At 38.1% G+C, this 24,486-nt stretch overlaps 1 protein-coding gene across 8 annotated transcripts in view; it reads left to right on the forward strand.

The window, feature by feature from the left end:
• LOC128738781 (calcium-transporting ATPase type 2C member 1) overlaps positions 1–24,486 on the forward strand; it is an 84,105-nt gene that overhangs the window by 49,143 nt on the left and 10,476 nt on the right. The gene's annotated exons all lie outside the window — the stretch shown is intronic.

The raw sequence follows: 24,486 nt of genomic DNA on the forward strand, positions 1-24,486 counted from the left end.
ACATGTGAAATAAGAAATCAACTCAGTAAGGAACAATTTTGATGTCAGCCATCGCTCAGGTCCTTTTACTGAAAATGTACCCAATGCATGACTCGTCTGGTATTTCAATAGTCCAGAGTGATGCTTACGGGAAACTAGCTACCTTATTTTTAACGTCAAACTTTGTGTGATATTTACAACGTAGCATACCTAAGCTAAGCTTGAGCTTAGCTAAGTTATTCACAATGAAGCCTTAAGGAAGATGCGTTATATTCTAATTGAATTGGTTTTTTTTGTTTTACACGAATACATTAAGAATAGTTTTAGAGAAAAATTCATGTTTTTAATGCGTGGCTAGCAAAACAATGAAATTCATTCATACTAATGAGATGGTGTTCCGCGTTGTAGACGACTGAAAAACAAATTTTACATGCTTCTGAACATATACTTTTTTGTTGTAAAACAGGAACCATAGACTGCCTTCTGTTGCTTACGTAAGCACAGCAACTAATAGGTCAGTTGCCAAGCCTGTAAGTTGTCCCAGGTCCGTCCATACTATGCTGGCCCATATATACATATAACCCAGACACAAGCGTGCCGCCTTTGCCAAGGCTTACTTTATAGTTCTTAAAATCTGTCCACCTAGAGCTAGTTTGGGACCTGCCCACCTCATTGTTTCTAGTGGCTTTACATCAGTTAGCTTACAGACGGAAAACTTCCATCTGTCCATCTGTTTTTGGACTACGGGAAAAACTACTATGAGTCAAACAAAATAAAATAAAATTGCGTCTGCATGTTCCAAACTAGGAGTTGTGTGTAGGGGTCAGTCCCGGCGTAGTGGTTAGCATTCACGCCTCTCACGCCGAGAACCCGGGTTCAAATCCCATTCCCACAGAAGTCACGAATGACCCAAGTTCGTTAAAGTGACTATAATCTAACAAAAAAAAAGGAGTTGTGTGAGACACTATCCCTAAAGCGTACAACTTTGGTGGTCTCTGGGAGCCAGCGATCAAGACTGCCGAGCGACATTTCGACAATAAGGTGGGACATTCCTTACATTTGAGAACTATTATACGGTTCTTCACCAGATCGAAGCAGCTATGGATTCATGTCTGCTACTACCTACGTCTGACGATCCCAACGACTTGGCCTCTGTCCATCAGATCATTCGCTTCAAGCCTTGCCCGATTCAGATATTCAGCAAACGTCAACCATTCCATTCAGCGATCATTCCAAAGAGTGCAACACGTCCAGAAATTTCGGTCCCATTGGTGATCTGCAGTAGCCGATGGATGTCTACGATACGTGCTGCCCAAAACGACAGTATCCAATATCTTCCGGAATCAACCGTCTAGGATGAGCAACACCAGTCAGAGCAACGAGAAGAATTATTCAGTGCGGGTTCGCCTTTTTATTCCACGAACCACAGCGCGTTTGTCTAGCCATTCTAGCAGCCATATTCACTCGGTAGACTAGGCATCTGTCGTCTCGGCAGTTTAGTTTATCCCTTTCAAGAGTGGCATATAATTCTGAGGTGAAATACTCAGGAGTCAATCACTATAAATAAAGTTCCGTAAGCACCTACGAGGCTGCAGCAATCATCTATGACTTTACCGTTTCTACCATAGTCGCCTTTCAGCCGTACGATCTAAGGGGCTGAGGCTGTGGAAGTCAATAAAGTCATAGTACTAGCCTTGCGGGGCGTTACAGACTACAGGACGATTGCGAGGCTAGTGTTATGATCCTATTGACACCTTCTCCCAGTTAAGATTAGAACGTCTGGCTGCAGAACAATAAATGTGAACCGCAGGTGTTAATTTTATAGTCGTTTCAATGCCTGTTTCAATGGAAAACAACCGGAAAATCGTTTCATAGTTTTTTTTTCTGATGTACAGATGTAAATACTACCGTTTACGCTAGAAACATTCGCATCTGTTGATATAAATAAATTATTCTCTGCCGGTATTCTGCTCGTTGCAAGCATAGACTAGCGGAAAACATTTTATGCGTTTTTGAAATTAAGACGCAGTTTCTCCTTGGTTAGCCGAGCGTCTCGGCTGTGCTTATAAGATTTCGTAGGCTGTTCGCACATTCAAAAAATCTCAAGTCCTGTCAACGCGTGTGTCATGATAAAAGCAAATATTTGCCTTCCTCTTTTTCTTACGCAAAGCCCGGAACAATATCAGCATCAGCAACGCTGGTATCGCCAATACGTCGGACGATACTTTTTGAAGGATTTTTTTTCGTGGACTTGCAGGGTTTATTTCTAATTCCCGTCATAGTAAGGAAAGCCACTCCAAATTTCATCATTCCTTAGGTCGCTTTCAAGAATTCTCCAAAAGTTCTTGTGCTGATTTGACTAAAACACACTTACCTTCCGATCCGTGAACTTTGAAATCACTGAAAAGCGATTATTAAAGCATATTATTGAAATTGCGCAACTGACTTTATTACTTAAATTCGTCGGACCGTTTTAAAATCCGTCCATCAAAATTTTTCATCGTCCGAATAAAAAATCTCAACAATATTTACGAAGCTGACACGCATGTGTTTGTGTAGGACGACAAGACAAATGTTATTCTGCAAAATTTCTGTAGGTCAGGCAAGTTTTCCTGGCTGTAGAATAACGACAATGCCTTGCGTGAGTTATTTTCATTTATGAATGACGGAAATTAAAACGATTAGTTGACATTTTCTTCTTCGGCGCACGAAAAAACGTCGGAAATTTGGCTGGTAGGACTTCTTTAATGATAAAGAGCATTTAAATAGATCACAGCTCACTTTGATTGATCGCGTATGACAGACAACAAACTAAAATATTAGGGACTAACTAGTTTTGCATTGTGTGTCATAAAAATGCTGATATTTTTAATAATTTGTGTTGGATAGGACGGGAATAGGTAACTACGACGAAGCAGCAACATACCCTATGTTTGTTAATATCTTTCATTTTAATGTCACAGGTTCAGTTCAGTACACTCAAGTCTTTTTTTTACTCGGGGGATACGCAGCACGTAAAAGAAACCCGTTATTTCGAAAAATGTTGCAAAAAAATGCGTTACCATCTGCCGGGGTGAGATTGGCCGAAAAAAGCATAGGTTTCTGTTCTTTAGCTCGTTATACACATAATTTAGCGATTAAGTTGATTTAAAGCCCGTCAATATATACTTGAATAGACCATACCTCGTGCTTTTGGTCTTGACCTTGAAATGTGGTCAAACATATATTATTATTTTTTGAAACGGTGGTTCTATAATTGATGAAGGGACGGTAGGGGAAAGTAACGAAAAGTTTTTTTTTGAAATGGAGAGGAAAGAGTGGAAAGATAAGGAGGGGCGTTATTGGTAGCTACGCTTAACAAGTTGTCGTTGTGACTCCTACCTTTTGTCCAATGTTGGAAGGTGCATGGATCGAACCAAGCTATAATCTGAGATTATAACTGGATTCGAACCCACAACACCCGCCAGGGCATGTGGTTCGCTGGTACTTGTACCTTTGAACCATAGAGGTGCTCGACAAAAGAAGACTGCGCTACCCCCCTTATTAATGTAGCGACATGGGTTGGGTTATTGTTAGACACAGATAGAGGCACGATCAAAAATCACCGAAAAAGCTATTTAAAATGCAAAAGTCGTCGGAAAAACCGCTGGGACCTAAAAACACTGAAAAAACTACGTTAATTTGAAAAAATGTGAAAAACCGCATTAGTTCAAAAGTCGTAAAAATAAACCGTGTAAAAATACGGTAGAGGTTTATCTCAAGGAAGGTCATATTTTTTTTCTTGAATCTACTAAATTAATCCAAAATCACTCAATGCTAATTTATTTGTTACAGAATGCCAGCACGAAGGCAAATCTATTGGAAATGTGAGAAATTAAATCACAACACCGACTGGGAGTATGAATCGTAAAAATTAAATTAAACTCTAATTGTGAAGCTCTTAACACATGGAATCCCTGTATAAACAGCTGACAGCTTTTATTCAACATATTACTCTTGTATTTCCATTAATTTAAGATACTCACGTGTCAAATTACTAATGGGTTTTGTAATGTAAAATAAATTTGTAGATGGGTTTTTTCTTTGCAATGCTCCAACGAGTGTATTTCTAAATAGCTGGTTTTCATTCCGCTTGAAAGTGCCTAGGTCTGTCACGTTTGATTAGGACCGACTTTCATAGCCTTATCCGTCGGAAGATGGCTCGTATTGAATTTCGTTCAATATATATATTTTGCGAGTCTTTCCTGTACCCTCGGTGTTCGCTGAAGGAAATCCTTATCATGTCATGCTGCCAGATAACCCGTACGGCGCGGTGGGTGTCGTACAGTTCAGGAAAACGAACTGTTGAAGTCCTAATCCTACTGCGTACGTCGGCACGGACGGTTTTCCCTAGGGTGGCGATACTACTAAGCTGTCCTTTTTTGCTCGAGTATCTGTTTATTGAAGGGAAATCGTAAGAGTTTCATCTGCCAGTCAGCACAGAAATGATCGGAAGGAGGGGCGAGAAGGGGTAACGGATAACAGGTGGAATAAAAATGACGTTTTGAGCTGTGTGCTTTTCTGTTCGGTATTTTCAGCAGAGGACGTAATAAGACGCGCTTAATCGAAAAGAAGTTTTCAGTAGCGGAATGCGATGCCTGCACCTGCAGTGGTGGCACATAGAAGGGATAGATCTGTTTTTAATTTTAATTGCACCGGAACTCAAAACGGAAGTGAAAGTTTCTGCTAAAAATAGTTTCAAACTAGTTGAAATTTTATGGAGCGTTACCTCTGGAATTGCATAGAAACGAGTAAGGTCTTTTTTGCACTAACTACCTACTACACATTATTTAGCTTCAGGTTTTGGATTCAATCTCTATCTTAATTAGGTGTCGTCCCGGCTGTTAATTATGTCAATTGATTTTTGACTTCCCTGAATATTGAAGCTGTATTAAAACTCTTTCTGGAAACTTCAAAGTAGTTCTGATTCATTCAGTACTATACCTGTATTCTGTAATAGCCGAACATTATAAAAAGAAGTAAAATCAAATATTTCTTATCGCCTCTATTCAGTGTAACATTTTTGAATGACAGAATTTAACTTGAATTAGCTTCAATTGAGTCAGTGCTCTCTTAATTTAATTTCAAATATTTATTTATGCAATTTCCCATAGACTGCCAGAAAACTATTCTGTTCTTGAAAAGCACCGGAAATTAGCTAGAAAAGTTCAGCACGAACTTCTGTTTCTGTTAGCCTACAAACAACGCTTTCCGGAAGGGCTTTCGGAAGGTCTCCAATATACATCAATAACTGGTAGAAAAGTTCAATCGTCCCGAGGTGGTGCGGGAGATACTACCGCTACTGCACAACAGTGTTTTGAAAGGATTGAATCTGTGAAATAACTTTGACCGCATTGCATATACGGAGACACACAGGATGCAAGTTGTGGTTCCCCAACGTTCCTGCTGTCAGATAAAGCACTGTGGACACAAACTTTCACAGATTCAATGAATAGTTGAATATGTGATTATCAGCGTCGGTTCGGCAGGGTAAGTGAAAGTTTTGAAATATGCACTCTAACTAACTATCATTAATCAAGCGGGAATGGAAGCGAAACTCTTCCGTTTCTCTTGCAGATCAGTGAATGTGGCTGAGTTGTGCAATTTTCGAACAGTTGCTGTGCACTGTATTGCCAAAGCAAGCGTTTACTCTCGAAGCATGACGAACAGAAGTAATTGCTTTCGAGTGCATTGCTTAATGAGTCGATTTTACGCTAATTAAATCAATCATGTAATAGGATTCAGTTCTCAATGGGTGGCAATCGTCGATAAACCGATTTTATAGGACCGTAATGTAAGTCAAATTCGATTATGCGTTAAACTGGCTTAGTCAGAACTTTACAGAGATGATTCCAAAAGCCTCGAATCCTTTCGAAGATCTTATTCTTCGAAAGTCCTATGCAATTTCCGGGCTTGGTGCATTTTCCATTTCCTGCTGTCCCTCTGAAAAAACCGTCATGAATTCTCAAGCCTATGTAAATGAGAGATTATATTTCACCCACATAATCGATTTTTCCCCTTTTTCCCAGAGCTGATCTCCTACATAGCCAAGCTCGGGAAGGAAGACGCTTCGGAGCCACATTCGGCTGCTATAGTTACTCTCTATCGTCATTCCGCAAGTGATGTCTCTCGGATTAAAAACCGGGAATGGGGATTTTCATACATTGGCTGTGCATTGTGCATCCTTCATCGGGCCATTAGGATGCAAATGAATAAGGCGCTTCCTTTTTCCTGCCCTGTTCTACTATAATGGCACTGGCGCCTTAGCGCGAAAAACTACGTAATCGTTTATATAGGTATACTGTGAAACGGTAGAGGGTCGCTACGACGAAAGATGATTTGCATCAGGTCCAAGAGTAAAAAATCTCGGCAATATATTTACGAGCAAAAAAACGGCTTACGCGTAAACTACCGCCAAAAACTAAAACAGAAGCAAGATAACTAGCTGTATTCCCACTGTGGACCGGGGAAACTGTTCGTGCCTTTTTAGCCACGCTGTCAACGTTTTGAATTTTTCACTTTTTATGGCTGGAATAATATAATAAAAAAATAGAAAAGTTTAAACATAAACATCTATCTGTTGCGATGTTTTCAGTTCAAACTTTTGCTTTGCCATTACTGCCATTACTGTAAGTGTTCAGTGATGCCATTTAAATCAGTGTTCTCAAGATGCCAAACAAGGCTAGTAAGACTTGTTCTATCGAATTGGACTTCGGGCAATTGCTGTTATAGTATATAAAGCTTTATTGTTTTATCATTTGAATATGCCATTTAATGGTCTCTGTGTTTTATCCTTCATGCAGTCGTAAAATTTCAGAGTCTTTAATAAATAAAAATGGGTGGTGAAATTAGCTCTAAAAATTTTCAATTGTCTCTCAGAGTCTGTTTTAGCAAAATAAATTAAAATAAAATATTGTTCGTATGTCCACGACTTTATACTCATAAGCAAATTGATGGTTTAGTTAGATCTTCTTCCGTTTTGGGAGTTTGTTTAGGACTTTTTCTGCAGTGTGCAACATGAACCGGGCGTTAGCACTTTTGTGAGGGAAAGTGTATACATGCTCTATCTTGCAAAAAACCTGTTACCGTCTCTGATCTTGAAACAAAAAAATTTAAACTATTGCGTATTAGAAACTAATCCGGAATATGTCGTACGATTCGCCGTTTACCGAAATTATTTTGCCAAAGCGCTTGATGCATGCCTTTTTAGATTCACATACTGCCTGATTCCTTCCTATGGAGTGTATCTATACTGATTTAGCCACCCCCAACTGCAGTATTACTTTTTTTTCTTTCGAGCGAAACACGGTTATTTTATGTTTTGCTGTTTTCCGGATCTGCTGTACTGAACGATGTCTCCGACATCCGGGACGGTGCTGTGTCGACGTTTTATCTTTTCTGAACGTTTTCACTTAAAGAACATATCTTGTACCTGGCAGATTTGTCTTTGTGAATCATACAGTATGCTAAACGAATATTTTCCTAGTCCTAGTTTCGTGTTGTTTACGGGACTTGTTGATTGATTCGATTTAAATTGCAGCGTTCGTATATCATGTATGATTTCGGATGATTTGTTGGGCAAAAATGGAATAAAATAAATTCGTTTGATTGGATGTCGTTTCTTTAATAGTGTTTTGGGCGAGGGAGCTGTTTGCATTAGAAGTTGCCGCTCCCGGCCTCTCGAGTGTAAAAAGCTGACTTACCGGTTACCTACCGAAACCTAGGAACTAGAACTTATCGATTTGCTTAAAGTTTAAATGAGCGGTTGTGAGTTAGGACATCATACGCCCCGACAATCGAGCCGGCGAATATTTCTTTTTTTGCATAAGTAGCGGTTTGCTGTGCATCCTATCAAACAATATACAATCGTATTTGATATGCAACTATAAACACTGTCACGATCAATGAAACATTCTATCCATTTTTCCTAATAAGTCATTCGACCATATAATCAAAGACAAACAGACATAACCCATCTAGCATTTTCATATGTATAGAAAAAATACAAATCAGCATTACGTACAGATATACATGCTGTTGGCAACGCCACTTGGTAGAATAATGTTATTGCGTTAGTTTCGTATGACCCCTCATTATCCCAACAGTCGAGTCGAAGTCAAACGTCATGCTCAAAGAGATAACGTCAAAATAAAGCATAAAATTATTGCAAGTCATCCAAATCAAGACAAAACAAAAACGATATTTGATACTTGAGTAAGTCGGTGTAAATTAAAGCAGTAGTTAATGTTATTATAGTGAAAAATTAACCTACAGTTGGATTTTCTCAAGTTACAATTGTTAAATCTATAAGTAGGTACCAAAATTTATCACTAAGAAGCAAATAATGTTTGTTATTCCTTATAGCAACGGCAGGTCAGTGTACCGTTACACCACTACATTTGTTCGGAATAAGTTCAGAGAGTTGAACACTAAAATGTAAGTTTTGTCATTTATAAGATCCCAGCCAATATTAATTGAATGAATTTATAGCTTTGAAGCTAACGTAGGTTAAGCTATCAAAAGGCGTTTGACTCATCACAACTCCGATTCCGAACAAATGGTTATAAATCGTATGTGATGCGCAAAATTGGCATATCCGTACTATTTTGGAGGCGATATACGTGATTAGGAATAATTTTAAGCGTTACGACTTTATAAGTATTTATTTACGATAATATCCAACTAAGCGCGACTCGCCTTGTACTGCTATGCCATTTTGTGCTGAAAATCGTATGTATGTCAGTTATTATGATTATATACGACAGAAAACCAACCTAGGCCCACTTTAGTTACGATATCCAATTTGTTAAGAGATATTTACGATAATGTTCGTACATTGTTATACGACTTGGTACTAGCTGGGAATTCTTTGAAAAATATCCTGCCAAAAACATCGTCTTGCACATTTTGCTAACTAATTGTGACTAAAATTCTTTCGTTGAGTCTCGTAGTAGAATTTGGAAATAGTAAAGAAAGTGTGGGAGAAATGCCCAAATGGTGAAAAAGGCCTTTGTTTCGAAACGATAACAGATGTACAAGTGACTGGGAGACAAAGAAGACCCGAATACGATCGGGTACTTAGCTAGTTTAAAATAAATGCGGTACACTAAAAAGTTCACCAAAATGGAGCACTAAGAACAAAAGCAAGAAATGATTTAAAGTAATGAAAATCTGCACGAGAAGAAAGACTAGACTTAAACGTTCGTTATCTGTGATGTAAGTGATAATCAAATTTCTGAAAGTGTTACTTAATTGGCTGGTTTTCCAGCAATTTTTTTTATCAACAGCTTGTTAATTTAGCTTTCGTCGTGTGTTGACATTTTGTCGCTGTTATGACCAAAATTACTCATCTCTGACGTCAACCTAGTGTCTTGCGTCAGAACTAAAAATAACATCTGGCTGTTAAGTGATACCGCTAGGATCAGTTCTAATTGTCTAGATTATCACATCACATACAGCTGCGAAAAATGTTATTATTTTTTGTAATGGATTTGCTTTGATTTGGTTCTAAGGCTCAGTCGCGACAAAATAGGGACAAATGCATTTTAGAATGTAACAAATTGGCTGTCAGTTTAACTTGTCAATTTTAAATTTACTTCAGCCATGAGGATTAATGCAGACTTCTCTGCAATTGCAAATGTCGAGCGAACGATATTTAAAAGGTACGAACAGCGCTTGCATGAAAACTAAGCATTTTAGCAAGTTTTCAAATCGAAAGATCAGGACTTTCGACGCGACTGTACAGAATTGCTTTTCAAACTTGCTGTTCTTCTGCCGCCATTTTAGACTAACATGCTTCCACCGCTTTTTGTAGCTTGAAATATCGCATCAACGAGATTCAAGTGATGTATGTGGTTAGACAGCGTTTGACTTTCATCTGACTCAGAAATGTTGCGTTCTAAATTTGTCTCAATGTTTCGATGTTTACTGTATTAGGTATTAAGAGCTATATGGGCATTGTTGCCTGTTGGTAAAGTTATAATAAATAAAGCGGTCACGTTTCCTTCTGAATGTACACAGTACGGAGGGGGTTTCCAAGTTGCGAAGAAATATTATGAAGTGGCTAAACTAAAAGGTTGAGCTATGAATTCCAAAACCAGCCTTAGCTAATTTCGGTTTTAATATAGAACCGTATTGATATGAAGAAAACAAAACGTGAACAAAAAGTTTACTGCCAAAACATAATATTTGAACTTACTTATGGTGCACTCCAATGTGTTAATTTGGGCCCTTTTCTTTTTATCTTATATGTTAGCGTTCCTTTTTTCTTTCAGCGTACCAGTTGTATTTTTTGGAACCATCACCCACCGAAACTATCATGTGTTTCTGGCTAGAAAATATACATTTTTGGTTATGTTTTCCCAGTAACATCCGTTTGCTTGTAGTTCAGAAAAAGGTTATACGTCTGCTTAACATCAGAGATATTTTTATGGACATTAACACTGCGAGTAATATTTGAATCTATTATGCTATCGTCCTGGTGTATTTGTCTGTACTCTGCATCTTGTTTTTTTGTAGCATCCGAACAGCTTAGTATCCACGCTTTTAATCCTTTTTTGTGTTTTTTTCTGCTTTTCAAGCAATCGCGCTCTCTAGAACCAGGAAGTGCGGAGCTAATTATAATGTTATTATGTCCATGAACAAGATGGTGATATATGCAGAATTCAGTATGAAGGAAGGGTGTGGGCTGTACTTAAAGCGGTATTACTCGCTTTGACGGAGCTGCTTCCGGATACTGTGGTATTTTATAGAAATTCCTACCGGTAACCAGGACAGGAAAATCTTGATTTTCAATCCAACATTTTCTAAAAAGCTCATGAAAATACCTTCTACAGTGGACCCCCGTTCGTTTGAACAATTCCTCATTCAAACTAACGGGGTTAGTTTTTAATTTGAACAACTGGCAACCCTAAATATGCTGGAACTTTTGTGAACTGGCCGCCTTGCTCTTTGTTATTGTTTTGGTGGTTTGATTCAGTTGGCAGTTGCAAGCAGCGAATATTTCCTTTATCGATCGGATTTCTATCATAATCGTTGGGAAAACGCAATGTGAAACCGAATAAACATACTAGATCAGTACAAACAAATCATGTTTCTATGCATTGTCTGCATAAGCAAATGATGTCATGTTAAGAATGACTTTTGAACCATTTTTAATTTGCACGTCGTGCAAACCAGCGGGTGTAAATTAAAAAATGTTCAGATTAAAAATGGTCTAACGAACGGGGGTTCACGGTATTTGCTGCCAAAATCGGTTCAGTGGTTCAATAGTTGTGAATTGATAAGTTTCAAGTTCTCCCTATTTGTGGAGGAGGTGTCCTGAGCGCCAACTAAAAAAAATGCGGGTCCCAAATTTCTCGCAAAAGCACGAACACAAAAGCTTTGAACAAAATCAGAGCATTTTGAAATTTAGATATTCTGTTACTATATGAAGTTACTGAAGATATAAAAAGTCTACATCTGCTTTGCAAATACAAATATATAGATGCATAAATAAGTAAGAGATTCTCATGTACAGAGGATGTTAGTCATATCTCCTATTTTTTCCACCCTGTCGGGTCGGGTAGCTCATTTTCTAACTCTTTCTCTATTCCAGCCGGCAAATGATGGTTATATTTCTAATTCTCGGAATTAGCATATGTGTTGGCAAAAGGTCTTAGGGCCACAAAAAGTTTTAAAGATCCAACTGTTAACAGTATATGTAACACAATCACATGGCGTAGAGAGGCGGCAGTATGTGGTACCTATTTAATTATTCACACGTGAATGGGACTCAATTTCGAACAACTTCCTCAACATAACGCTGCGCTGCTGTGTGGGATTTGGTGGAAAGGATGGATGCGAAATTCAATCCCCATTCAAAAAGTTGTTAATACCGAGAATAATTATATCAATTGGAATACATAATTCATGAACATCGTTCGGCCATAATCGAGCAAAAGCAGGGTCGCTGGTGACAAGCAGGGAATGGAAATATGGGCACTAGGGTGATTCAGAACTATTCTCCATTCAGATGCTGCTTTTTTAAATAATTTTAGCATCGTTCTAAGATCTTTTTAGTTTTAAGGTATTCGTTTTTGATTTTTAAAAACACGCCAAAATTGCAAAAAAAGTGAAATTTTTACCAAAACCAAAATGAGAGATTATTGATTATTGAAATCGTCTCTCAATTAGTCCATTGTTTCGCGTGCTATGTAGCAGGTAGCACCATCATGCTGAAACAAAATGTCGGCCTGATTCCATGTTTGCTCTTTCTTCTAGCAGCATAGAGACGGAGCGGTTTCTCCGCACGCTGTCCTGGGCTACTCGCTGAGCGTTTTGACACACGCATGTCAGCTTCAATCCGCGCGAGCCATCTAGCACGTTAAGTCCCTCTATTACTGGTGCCGGTGCGAGAACGGATTTCACATCACAGTTCACGCTATGTCCGAAGGCAATTATTATTTAACTTTCATACACCTCAGATTTTTCTTCACAGGATGTTAGTATTGGTCAAAACAATTAATTTAGAGAAGGTCTTAAAATATTCTACCTTGGGTTTTTTACAAAATTCAATTTTCAAGGTTATATAGGGGTCATTCCCTCTCAAATGATCATATCCGTTGTAATCGACCACCTCCGATTTCAACCAAATTTGGTATAATTACTCATTCCGACCCCACATTCAATTTCCCAAAGTTTTGTACGGATTGATCAATCCCTCTTGCAGTGACATGCAATGAAAAATGAGTTTTTTCGAAAATCTAAGAAAAATGGAGAAGCGTCACTGCAAGGGGGATTGACCAATCTGTACAAAACTTTGGAAAATTGAATGTGGGGTCGGAATGAGCATTTATACCAAATTTTGTTGAAATCGGAGGCGGTCGATTACAACGGTTATGATCATTTGAGAGGGAATGACCCCTATATAACCTTGAAAATTGAATTTTGTAAAAAATTGCCTCCGGACATAGCGTGCAGTTGTGCTGCATCCTTTTGAAGTGGCCGACCCACTGTAGCTTCCCAACTTTCGCCAGGTGTACGATGTGAGTCTCTCCAAGTAGAGCCCGCAACTCGTGGTTCATGCGTCTCCGTCGCTCTCCGCTTCCTTTTGTACTCCGCGAAAAATAGTTCGCAGTACCTTCCGTTCAGATACGGCAAGTGTCGGTATGTCGTCCGTGTCTTGCAGATACTTCCAGCTTGGATGCACATTTCGAATTTTTTTTGTAAATTTACATCTTTTAACATACACATAAATGGAACATCACATTTAAACAACAACAACACATTTACAACATAAAACATCGCAGCGTGTGTTGCATACATGTAGACTAATTTATTACATTTGGCTTGATGTAGAAATATATCTTTAAAAACGATTTATTCTCTTTATGTTTTATTTAATGGAAAAATATTTGTGATTTTTTTTACGTGTTCAATAATTTATATGCATTTTAGTTTACGGCGAATGAGGGATTTTCATTTTTTCGTTCTGTGTGCATCGTAGAATCTCTTTAGTCGTATTGTCGGCATTGATCAGAGATCTCAAATATATGAACTCATCAACCACTTCCAGTCCGCCGTTAATAGTCCGTGCAAAGCAAACGTTGTTTTCTATGGAGGTTCTTCCTGCTATTTGGTACTTGGTGGCTCCCTTTATTTGGTTTTGATGCATTGATTTGTAACCCAATCCTTTTAGTCTAGGTGTTTGTAGTTTTTCAGGGTTTTAAAGATTTTTTTACGTCGTTCTAGTTCCATTCTGTACTGCTCCGCAACGTGGAAGAAAATTTTAACGAAACTTTCACTAGTTGTTCTTCATATACTTTTAAACAAAGTAATGTCAAATAATTCCAAATCCTACCACAGGAGGTGTCCAGTTAGTTAGCCTTTATCACGAATCACGCTTGGGCTGTCCAAAGTAAAAGTTTGAAAAATCACCCTTTATTGTTGCATAACCTACTATTAAAAAATGACCAACAAGGGTTTTCAAATCTTTCCACAGATTTTCTTTCATACTGAAATAAACATTCCTAACAATGGAGCCCCTTGGCAGGATAAGTTTTATAAGTGCTACTGCCTCGAAGAACGTAATGAGGCCTTTCATGCAAGGAAATTGTGATTTGTTTATACTTCCTGGTTCTTAGAGTAAACAAAGTATATATCTATATATTCTGGAGTGGAATGTAAACAATGGAAAAGTCAGACGCACAAGCACGGGTATAATAAATTATTAGTATATCGCTTATTTAATATTGATATTGCAAAGAAAAAGAAGAAGTGCGGAGTACAGAAAACACGGGAATAATATTCAAATAGAAGATATTGAATTCCGGTTTTTTGAAGTTAAATAATTATAAATTTTTCGTACAAATTTATTATTCGACTTCCATAATTTAGACATTGACTGTAGATTATCATTATTATTCTGTATTTGAGAGGTTTTCAGCCTCGCGCACCAACTAGATATTCTCTGATATTAACAATTGAAACAATTTATTTTACTTATTATATTTATTATAATATAATTTATTATAATATAAATTATAAAAGTTATTGTAAAGGAACTATTCACACGTTAATGGCAGTAAAAATATATCCGGAAGATCTTTACGGGTTGAAAATTTTCTCAACTGGTGATGTTGCGCTCATGCTACACTCTTAAATGATTCTACCCGTAAATAGGTCGGATTTTAGCTAAAGCTAGGTTGAAACTATTCAAAATGCCCTTAAAGTGTACAAACTCAAATTTTGGGTAAAAAAATCAACCAATTTTGGCTACTTGCTACCGATAATTGAATTATTCTCTGTAACAGATAACGCACTTTCAAGTTCCTACTACCAATTTTTTGGTTGAAAACTACTCAAAATTTGAGTTTGTACTCTTTAAGGGCATCCTAACTTTAGCTAAATCCGACTTATTTACGGGTAGAATCATTTAAGATAAGAGTGTATGCCGTTCTGATTATCCGTAATCATGTAAATGGTGTAAAATAAAAGACATTGAAATAATAAAATTGACATAAGTTGATCCTGAATGTAAAATCGGTTCCGATTTGAAACTTTAACTATAAAATTTATTCAAAAGAATTATTCTTCTACCATCTGAATTGTGAACCGTTCTAACGCATACACACAAACACATCCATGCACAGTAGGAATATAGGCACGTCATCTGAGGAAATTGAGTATCACTTGAGCAGCAGGTGCAGTCCGGGAGATAGAAATTGCAGCTCATCTTTCTCATCTGTGGTCGATGATTGCTTCGGGAAACTTTTGTAGACTGAATTATTGATCGCAGTTCGAAAGAAGAAGAATTACTTATCTGAACTTCTGTAACAACCGTTGTCGGTATTGATAAATATTAAAGTAAATAATTGTTGATGTAAATAGTTTACAACTTTTTGCTTTAACATGAACTATCGACACACCGTTCAGATTCCTTCGGAATCAGAGAATTGTTTCTCTTATCCCTACGCTGATCGCTAAACAAAGCGAATCCATTGTTTTCTGTGTGAGCTTCTGGAGCAAATCTGGGTTTGGCTGTGAAGTCTGGTGTGAAAGATTTATCGCTTTTGTAATGCAACTGGCATAAGGCTATAAATGCACCGCAAAAAGGAGAGCTGTTGGATGTAACTCTCGTGCAAAGTGGAACAGAATCACCGGAACAGAATGATATGCTATTTGTGTGCCTCGTCCCGGTTCCAAAGAGAATGTAGCGTATAATAGTGACATTCAATAGTTAAGTATAGCAAACAGGATATTTTGCAGGCAGTTTATTTCTATTTCGTTTATAGGACCACTAAAGCACAAGGCTATAAATAGCGTAGATCCGGGAATATGCCACATGTCCACCCGGTTCTATGAAGCCATCTCTGTGAGCAATGGTTCCAGAAGTATGCACAAAGCAGAGGCAGAATATCGTGAAAATATTTTAATTAAACTTTTCCGGTGCTTTTCTGGCAGGAGGGAATGGGGGTATAGCAGACACGCAAGACTGATTTTTTTATTTAAACTATTTTTGTTCATGTTAAACAAATTCAACAACCACTGTTTATAAGACAACATTTCAAATTTTGCCACTATTTTTACCGCGCCTGTTGCAATTTTATTCTGAAGTACTCTTGGTTTCGCTACCATAACCGCTATGTCTAATTTTGGAATTTTTTCCACTTCATGCTTCTATTCCTGTTGGTATAGTGGCTGCTTTAAATTGCTATTCCAGAAGCAACACTACTATTATTCGGAAAACCTGCAGACATACCCCAATTCCGAGGGTGGACTTAGAAATCTTTGAAAATTAAGCCATTTGAATGCAATTTATTTCTCTACACATGTGTTTTGCAGCAATAAAGCTGTTCTTCGATCCTTTGGAAATGGTTTAATTATATATCCAGCCAGAATCGTTATTCCATTTATTCCTTAATGATAGCACGTATCGTAAGTAATGGTTTATCGATTGATTTGGTGACAAAAAATCGGTGTGGCTTATGATAGTTTCATACGCAATTACCGGCCTTCCAAATGTTGGCTTCAGGTTTTCTAAAACAAAACGAACGGTTGGTTACGAATTCATGTTTAAATTAAATTCATCGAGATTGTTCCCTTTTCCACGAAGGTTATGCTACGGGCTCTGCACAACAACATTCACCTTACATAAATATCCCAAAGCTAGAAGGGTGTTTATTTTCCCACGCATACGTATTCAATCATTCGATTTCATGATTGACCAGGACTTGAGGGGAAAGTCACGTAGAGGAGTTACCGGTTCGGTTTGTAAAAGAAAATGAAATGAATTTAACCTTTGATTGTTGATTTTTTCAGTTTTTGCTTCTGAACGTATGTTTGTATAAAAATGAGCTTCAAGAAAGTTAATTATTATTTTTTAAATATGCGATTTATGTGGTCTGCTTCAAATTGGTAAAAACTAAGTGATTGGGTTTCCACCTATAAGCATACAAGCTTGAAGGTTTGATTAAGCATATTTGAAGTTTTTTTTATTAAAGGTGGAGGACCGTTTGGTGAAGAAGAATGGTAGACTAGATGATGCGAAACTTCGATGTGGGCCCAAAATATATTTCGTACTGCAATTTCTGAGTGGGACTCTAACCCACATTCTCTCGGTTTGCGCCCAAGTGTTTTGATAATTAAACTATCAGTACACGACACCCTATATTAGATAATCTCACATCATCACATATCACATGATTTACCTTGCGCCGCGACAGAGACAGACAGAGACAAGTAAAATATATTTTAAGTGCTACGTAAAAAAAATCACTTGCTATTACCACAATGCTTTGAACGTTAACGTTAAAAGCCATTAGTCTTATTTGAAAATCATCCAAATAACATACTTTGGACGGTAAGTTTAGAAAATCAGGGTTTTGATGCGAGTTTTGTGATTTACATTCAGAATTTTTTTTTATCAAAAACATGATTATGTTTTGCCATAAGAAATCGGTATAAATTTCAATGAATGAAAATGAATACACATAGTGATCATCGTGGAGATCTTCCAAAATAGCATAAGGAAACGAACTTGGTGAATACTTTGCCCAAGTGTATGACCGGCTGAATGTCCTCGGTTGACCTTCTCGCTCACTATCTATCCCGTGCCGTGGGGAGCAACTTAATTACTTTGTTCCGCATCCTGTGAGTCTTGGCTGGCCATCGTAACCAGACCAGCAGACTCCCGGCTAGGGTTAGAGCTCGCATTGCGCAAATATCCTTAATAGATTATTCCCGCAAAAGCTGGATCGCACTCCGCTCGACGGACGGCCAGTCGCCCTTTTCACCTCTTTTATCAATTATGCAAACAAAGGACGAGCAAACATAATTTATGGAACTGCTCTCGCAGGAAGAAGAACAGAGCAAAAATTCAAGCTTAGTTTTAATTTGCTTTTGTTTACTTCTATCCTTCCGCCGGATTCATTATAGCCATGGGTGCTGCTGATGCTGAGGCGATTACGTCTGAAGCGTGGGGAACCGCGTTCGTCTCGGTGTGCAGATGCGACCTTCGACTCTTCACTTCTGCTGAGGACGTCCCGCAAAAAGCAACAAGCTTTATGTGTGCGCTCGACCAAAATGAAAGCTCTCCATCTGGGAAGCTAAACAGCATCAAATCGGGGTCGCACCCGTTTCAACTTTCAATGGTTCATTGTCATTCCCACAACAATTGCACAGCGTCGCACCGAGTCGCCTGGTAGCAAAGTGATAAAAGCTCCGACGGATTAAATTATAACAAAAAATTTCATTAAACGCAAGCCCATCCTACGTGCACCGCACGCTGTGTGGGAGGTGATTTGCATATTGCAATGAGATTATGTACGGGAGTCTTCATGTTTGATGCTGCATCCGTGAAGGGCTGTTGTCAGTGTTACTCAGTAAATAGCAGCCTTTCGTAAGAGTGCTTGTATTAAAAGTGGGTATTTTTTACAGAGTTTTAAACAATGTCTTGGACATTGACTGAATACTAAACTTTTAACATTTCAGAATGCTTCAATCTCCAGTGGGAATTGAATAACAACTTAACGAAAATTTTGTGAAGCTGTTTAATCGTAAAGAAAATATGCCGGAAGCTCCCCTGAATAGAGACCGCAAAATGCGGCCTTTCCACTGGGATGCTGGGAAGGCTTGTTTTCGCAAGGGTTATTATCTTTCTTTTCAATCTTTACCGGAAGCTACTGCGGTTTGGTCGCTTTGGCTTCGAAGAGAAATACAATAAAATCTACTCTTCCGATGAATTCCACAAAAGGGAAGCTCAACCTGTATGGAATAAAATAGAATAAGTGTTGAAACGTTAAAAAAAACAATTCAGTGTAAAGAACTCTGTTAAGCAAACAAAATGTGCCTCGCATATAAATGCCAATGTGACTAGGTTTAACTTACAACACCAAAAAATTGAAAAATAATGAAAGATCTTAAAAAAAGGAAGCTTTTCATTGACTCCACTCCTTTTCTTTCACAAATAAATGATCAGTAATTTTTTACTCCATTGGTGTGTTGGTAAATGTGGTTTTTGTGAGCACCAGGCGTGAAAAATAGTAAAGGTTGCGCCACAACATTAGTTTTACTTCTTTTCAATTTTTCCAGCTAGCTGAACTCTGCTCTACAACATGTTGCAGGCAACTAGTTAGCGGTTTGGTTATAATTTATCAAATGCGATTAACTCACTCCACATGGCAGTGAAACTTTTAGTAGTACGAGAGTCAGGAATACCCGAACAGAGTCGAGTCGAGAGTTGTATGCCACCGCTTCAAGTGGGACATCTTCAAGCAGAGAGGAAAGCGGTAGCAGCTACAACGAATGCTATAATACGATTAAAGGTTACTTGTTGGAGAACATTTTCCAACTGCTGCTTTCCTAATTGAGTCAGTTTAGTACAGTGGGTGTTTTGTGCGGTACATTAATAAGCCCAACGAACGGGTATAGTTGGTAACGTTTCTTATCACAACCGAACACGCCACCTCGTTGGGAAATAAATTTATGTTCTGTGTAGCAACCGGTTAATTGTGCGGTTTTATAGTTTTTGATCTATTTCGTAGACTTTGCTTATCTTTTATATAGGTAATGTTTTTGTCTATGTTTTAGAAACAACGTATGCTGTTGTCAGTAGAAACGATAAATGGAAGCTTTTGTGGGTTAATGCAACTTATATTGCTTTAAAAATTGATATTTGTTTTCATTGACTCTCCGTCGTCCTTCATTTTGTTGTAGAATTATCACAAACACTTCACAATTTTATTAACTGTAACAAATATTTAATAGTACCTACCTAGCGTAGTAGAAAATTTATGTCCAAACCCGGTATTTTTTTAATGATGATGAATAATCTTTTGCATGCCGTAGTTTTCATTTTCTCGTTTCATGATAGGTGATGTTGAATAGTTGCAGGATAAACAGTTATTTTCGACTGTATCATATGCTACTTTGAAGTTAATAAAGATGTGTGTTGTGTGTTTACCAGCATTTATGCTATGGCGCGATAGTTGCAGCAGTCGAGTCGATTATAGATGGGACAAACAACTCATTCCATCCATTCCCTCGGTAGCTTGGAAGTAACCCAGTGTAGAACCGCTGCGTTGGTGATATGCGGTCCTTAACAGCGGCATTGTTGATCTTCAGCAACCCGATTTCTCGTTTGACTTCTTAGGGATCAAGTGCTGGCACATCACTATCTTCCATCGGCAGGTCCCAGGTTAACTTCCGTGCCGCCTCCTTCTGTAACTTAATCATTAAGGTGTTCATTGAGGAACTGCTTCCATCAGTCGGCCATCTGCGTTCGCTTCCCATGTTAAGTTTCGGTGTGTAGCTCTTCTAGAATTAGTTCACCTTCTCGTAAGATTTACGCGTGTCATTAGCTCGGAATAGTTGTTCTAATTCTTCACGACGTCTGTCCTCGTTCTGGCGCTTTGAACTTCTCAAGATCATAGTCAAATGGCTACTTACTCATCGGTATTTAGCCAGATTCTCTCTAGCGGTAATGTTTTTCCAAGCCTTTTTTTTCCTCTTTACTGTTTGTTGGCATTCCTCATCAAACCAGTCATTGCGTATACCCTCAAAGTATACGTATCGTCATCTTGTATCACGATAGTAACCTCTCCGATGGCGGAGCGTATTCTGGTGTAACGAGGGTTAAAGCATCTAACTTCTCGGAAGAAGGCAGTGCCTCATACAGTATTCGCGTGTAATTCTCGGCAGACTGTTGGATATCTAGCTGCCTAATCTTCAACCGAGGAAGACGGTTTTAACGCATCAGGGAGTTTTGAGCGCACATATGCTGTTATTAGGTGATGGTCAGAGTAAATATTCGCACCCCGTAGGGAACGCATGTTCGTGATGTTGGAGAAGAAGCAGCCATTTATGGGAACGTGGTAGATCTGGTATATTGTACGTTGGTCAGGTGATTTTCAGGTGACTTTGTGGATTTCTGTGCGTGGGAAAAAGATGTTTCGGATCACCAGGCCTCGGGAAGCTGCGGAGTTTATACAACGTTAAGCGCCATCGTTTGTGCCGAGGTGCATGCTATGGGGCTATCAGGGGCTTATACATTTCTTCCCTAACGACCTGGCGTTCAAATCCCGATGATGGTCTTAATGTCCCGTGGCGAATTGTTGTCGTACGTTTCCTCAAGCCGCGCGTAGAATGCTTGTGGGTCTACCTTCGTGCGGGTAGTGCATGTTGATAATACAGTAATTGACAAAACGGTCCTTTATCTTCAATAGACACACCCTCTTGTTGATCGTTTTCCAATCTATCACGTGATCGCATTCTGACCAACACTACAAAGCCCGTCCCTAGTTTATTGATAGTGTCCCCACTCTGGTGAAACTGGGCCTTTCTAGCGCGGATTCTCAACAGATTATCTGGAGAGCTACGATGTTGAGTTGGCAGCGTTTAAGCTGTCGAGCACCCTTCGGTCGCCTCCTACGAAATTCAGCGAGTTGCAAATTCAGCGAGTTGCAACGTTTGTTAAATCAGCCGCCCGCTCCGGGTCAGACGCTGCCGTGAGTTGCTAACCTGGAGTGCAGGCACTCACTGGGTTGAAGAATGTAGAGCAGCCTCTGTCAAAGTTACTCCTCGTACTGCTTCCTTCCTTGTCCGTATACGATCTTAATTCCCACTGGGGTTGGTTATCCGATCTCTACTAAGGTCGCTCATAATCTAGTTAATTCCAAGGTGAAAGTACGAATGGTCTGGTATTGCTGAGAGGCTGAGAACCATGGTGTCTATTTTTTTTTCTACAGGTACACGAGTCACCAATGGCCGTTCATCAACCGTTTCGTATTCCATATAATTGTTACAAAGAGGCGTCAAAACTTTAGTAATGGGTTAGGGAACCCATTCCATTCCAGTACTCCACTCAGGATACCGCATCTCCTAGCTCGGCTATTCAATTTCAAATTGCCTATTGCCGTATTACAGTATTGCCATTCCTAAAAAATAAAAAATAAGAAAACTTATCCAATTTAATTCTACTATGTGTATTTTATTCACGACAGATACGTATTTCGCCTACGACTTGCAGGCTGGCGAAATACGTATCTGTCGTGAACAGAGATGCCAGAAGTGAAGACATGTCTTCATTTTGAAGACATTTTTGTTACAAAAAAGTGAAATGTCTTCGCTTGAAGACGTGTGAAGACATGTCTTCACCATGCAATTTAAATGGGCGGAAAGCCGAAGGAAGACAAATGAAGACATTTTTCCTTGATTCGTGAAGACTTCTCAAAAAATCACCTGGCATCCCTGGTCGTGAATAAAATACACATAGTAGAATTAAATTGGATAAGTTTTCTTATTTTTTATTTTTAGGTTTCGTATTCTACTAAGACGCTCCAAAAACTTCAGTATTGCCATTACCGAGTATGACTGCGTAGAGGACTAGTTAGGGATTAGAGATAGCTCGAGCTATACTGGGATGTTCTTTTCAGTTGCCTCGTATTTGTATTTGTATTTATTCTGGTAGGCTGTTTGCTTTTAAACACTAATTGAGTTACAGAATAACAAAGATTAACTCAAATAAATTCCCCTTTTGCATTTCAGTGTTGTCAGTGTTTCCCTAGTGTTGTCAGTTTGTATTATGATAAAATTAAGAAGAGGATTTCTTGTAAAGAAATACTGAATTTCTTGTGATAGTCGTCTAAAAGCCCCGCTGTGCACTTGAGGGTAAAGATGTAGTACCATTTTTACCGAATAACGCTAATTGCGTCTATTTTCACATATTTAGGTCGTAATATATCTAGGTAAAAGTGTATAGAAAGGCAGATCATATGAACTTTTGAATTACTGCACGAGAAATCTATGTATATTACTTTTGAGCAACTATTTTTCTTTTTATTGATTTTGTTTCCGGAGCTTGAAACAGTTTTGCATATATTCATAAACATTTGCTACATTAATCATTCAACAAATAAAAGAAAAAAACCTTTTATTTCGTTTCTTAAATATCATGCTATTGGAATATCGAATAGAATAAAATTTGAGTTTGAATTAAAAATATCTTTTAGATTACATAATGTGAAAGAAAAATTTTATCACCTTCAACTACAAATAGGGTTTATTTCTAATTCCCGTCGTAGTAAGTGAAGTCATTCTAATTTGCATCATTTGTTGAATGGATTTAATGAATAATCCAAAAGTTCTTGTGCTGATTTGACTAAAACACTCTAACCTTCCGATCCGTGTACTTTAAAATCACTGAAAAGCGATTATTAAAGCGTATTATTGAAATTACGCAACTGACTTTATTTCTAAAATTCGTCGTACCGTTTTAAAATCCGTCCATCAAAATTTTTCATCGTTCGAACTAAAAATCACAATGTTTACGAAGCTAACGCGCATGTATTTGTGTAGGACGACATGATAAATGTTTTTCTGCACAATTTCTGCAGGTCAGGCAAGTTTTCATGGCTGTAGAATAACGATAATGCCTTGCATGAGTTATTTTCATTTATGAATGACGGAAATTAAAACGATTAGTCGCCATTTTCTTCTTCGTCGCACGAAAAAACGTAGGAAATTTGGTTGATAGGAGTTCTTTAATGATAAAAAGCATTTAAATAGATCTCAGCTCACTTTGATTGATCGCGTATGATAGACAACAAACTAAAATATTAGGGAATAACTAGTTTTGCATTGTGTGTGATAAAAATGCTGATATTTTTAATAATTTGTGTTGGATAGGACGGGAATAGGCAATTACGACGAAGCAGCAACATACCCTAATTGAATCTTGTACTGTACCTACTAGGAGTCAACCACAGATCCCACGCCACTCTCTTAAATCCCTCTATTCTGAACTATTCTTTTGCAATAATTTAGAGTAATACGAAAATCAAATACTTAATAGATACTGTTTCAACAATACATTATACGATTTTATTCGAAATTTTCCCACAACAACTGAGCTTTGACTGAGTTGACAACGAAGCTGGCGGGTTAGCTTTCTCACACCAATTATCCATCAGCTTGAGGATCTTAACGGGTGGTGTGGTGTACATTGTATTCAACCCACAAAAAGTAAAATATACAGAAATTACTATCGATTTCAGTTAACTGATCACTTAATATTGAACGATATTGTTGTAGGTAAAACGACACCATCGCCGCAGCAGCAACAGCGGCAGCCAATTACATGCTGTGTTAGATCGCTTAGGAAGATATGCATTCGTAGTCAATGTATTATCAGTCGAACAATATTTGTGATAAACTCACGTTGTCGTACCGTGCCATGCATGCGCTTCCCACAGCCATCGAAACACAATTGTGTCACCACAAACCACAAATAATAATGAAAGCACAATAATGATTAATTTCCCGCCCTCACAGATGGTTAAAAGTTCATGGTTCAAAAAGTAGTTGTGGGTACAATCATAATGTATGCGATTTTAATTCGCAATCATTCCAATTGAATCGAAATATTTTCAGTAATACCTCGATATAAAGCGATTTATTTTTATTTTATTTACGTTATATAGAAGTTACGTT

The sequence above is a fragment of the Sabethes cyaneus genome, chromosome 2 (assembly GCF_943734655.1).
Source record: "Sabethes cyaneus chromosome 2, idSabCyanKW18_F2, whole genome shotgun sequence".
NCBI classification, from domain to species: Eukaryota; Metazoa; Arthropoda; class Insecta; order Diptera; family Culicidae; genus Sabethes; species Sabethes cyaneus.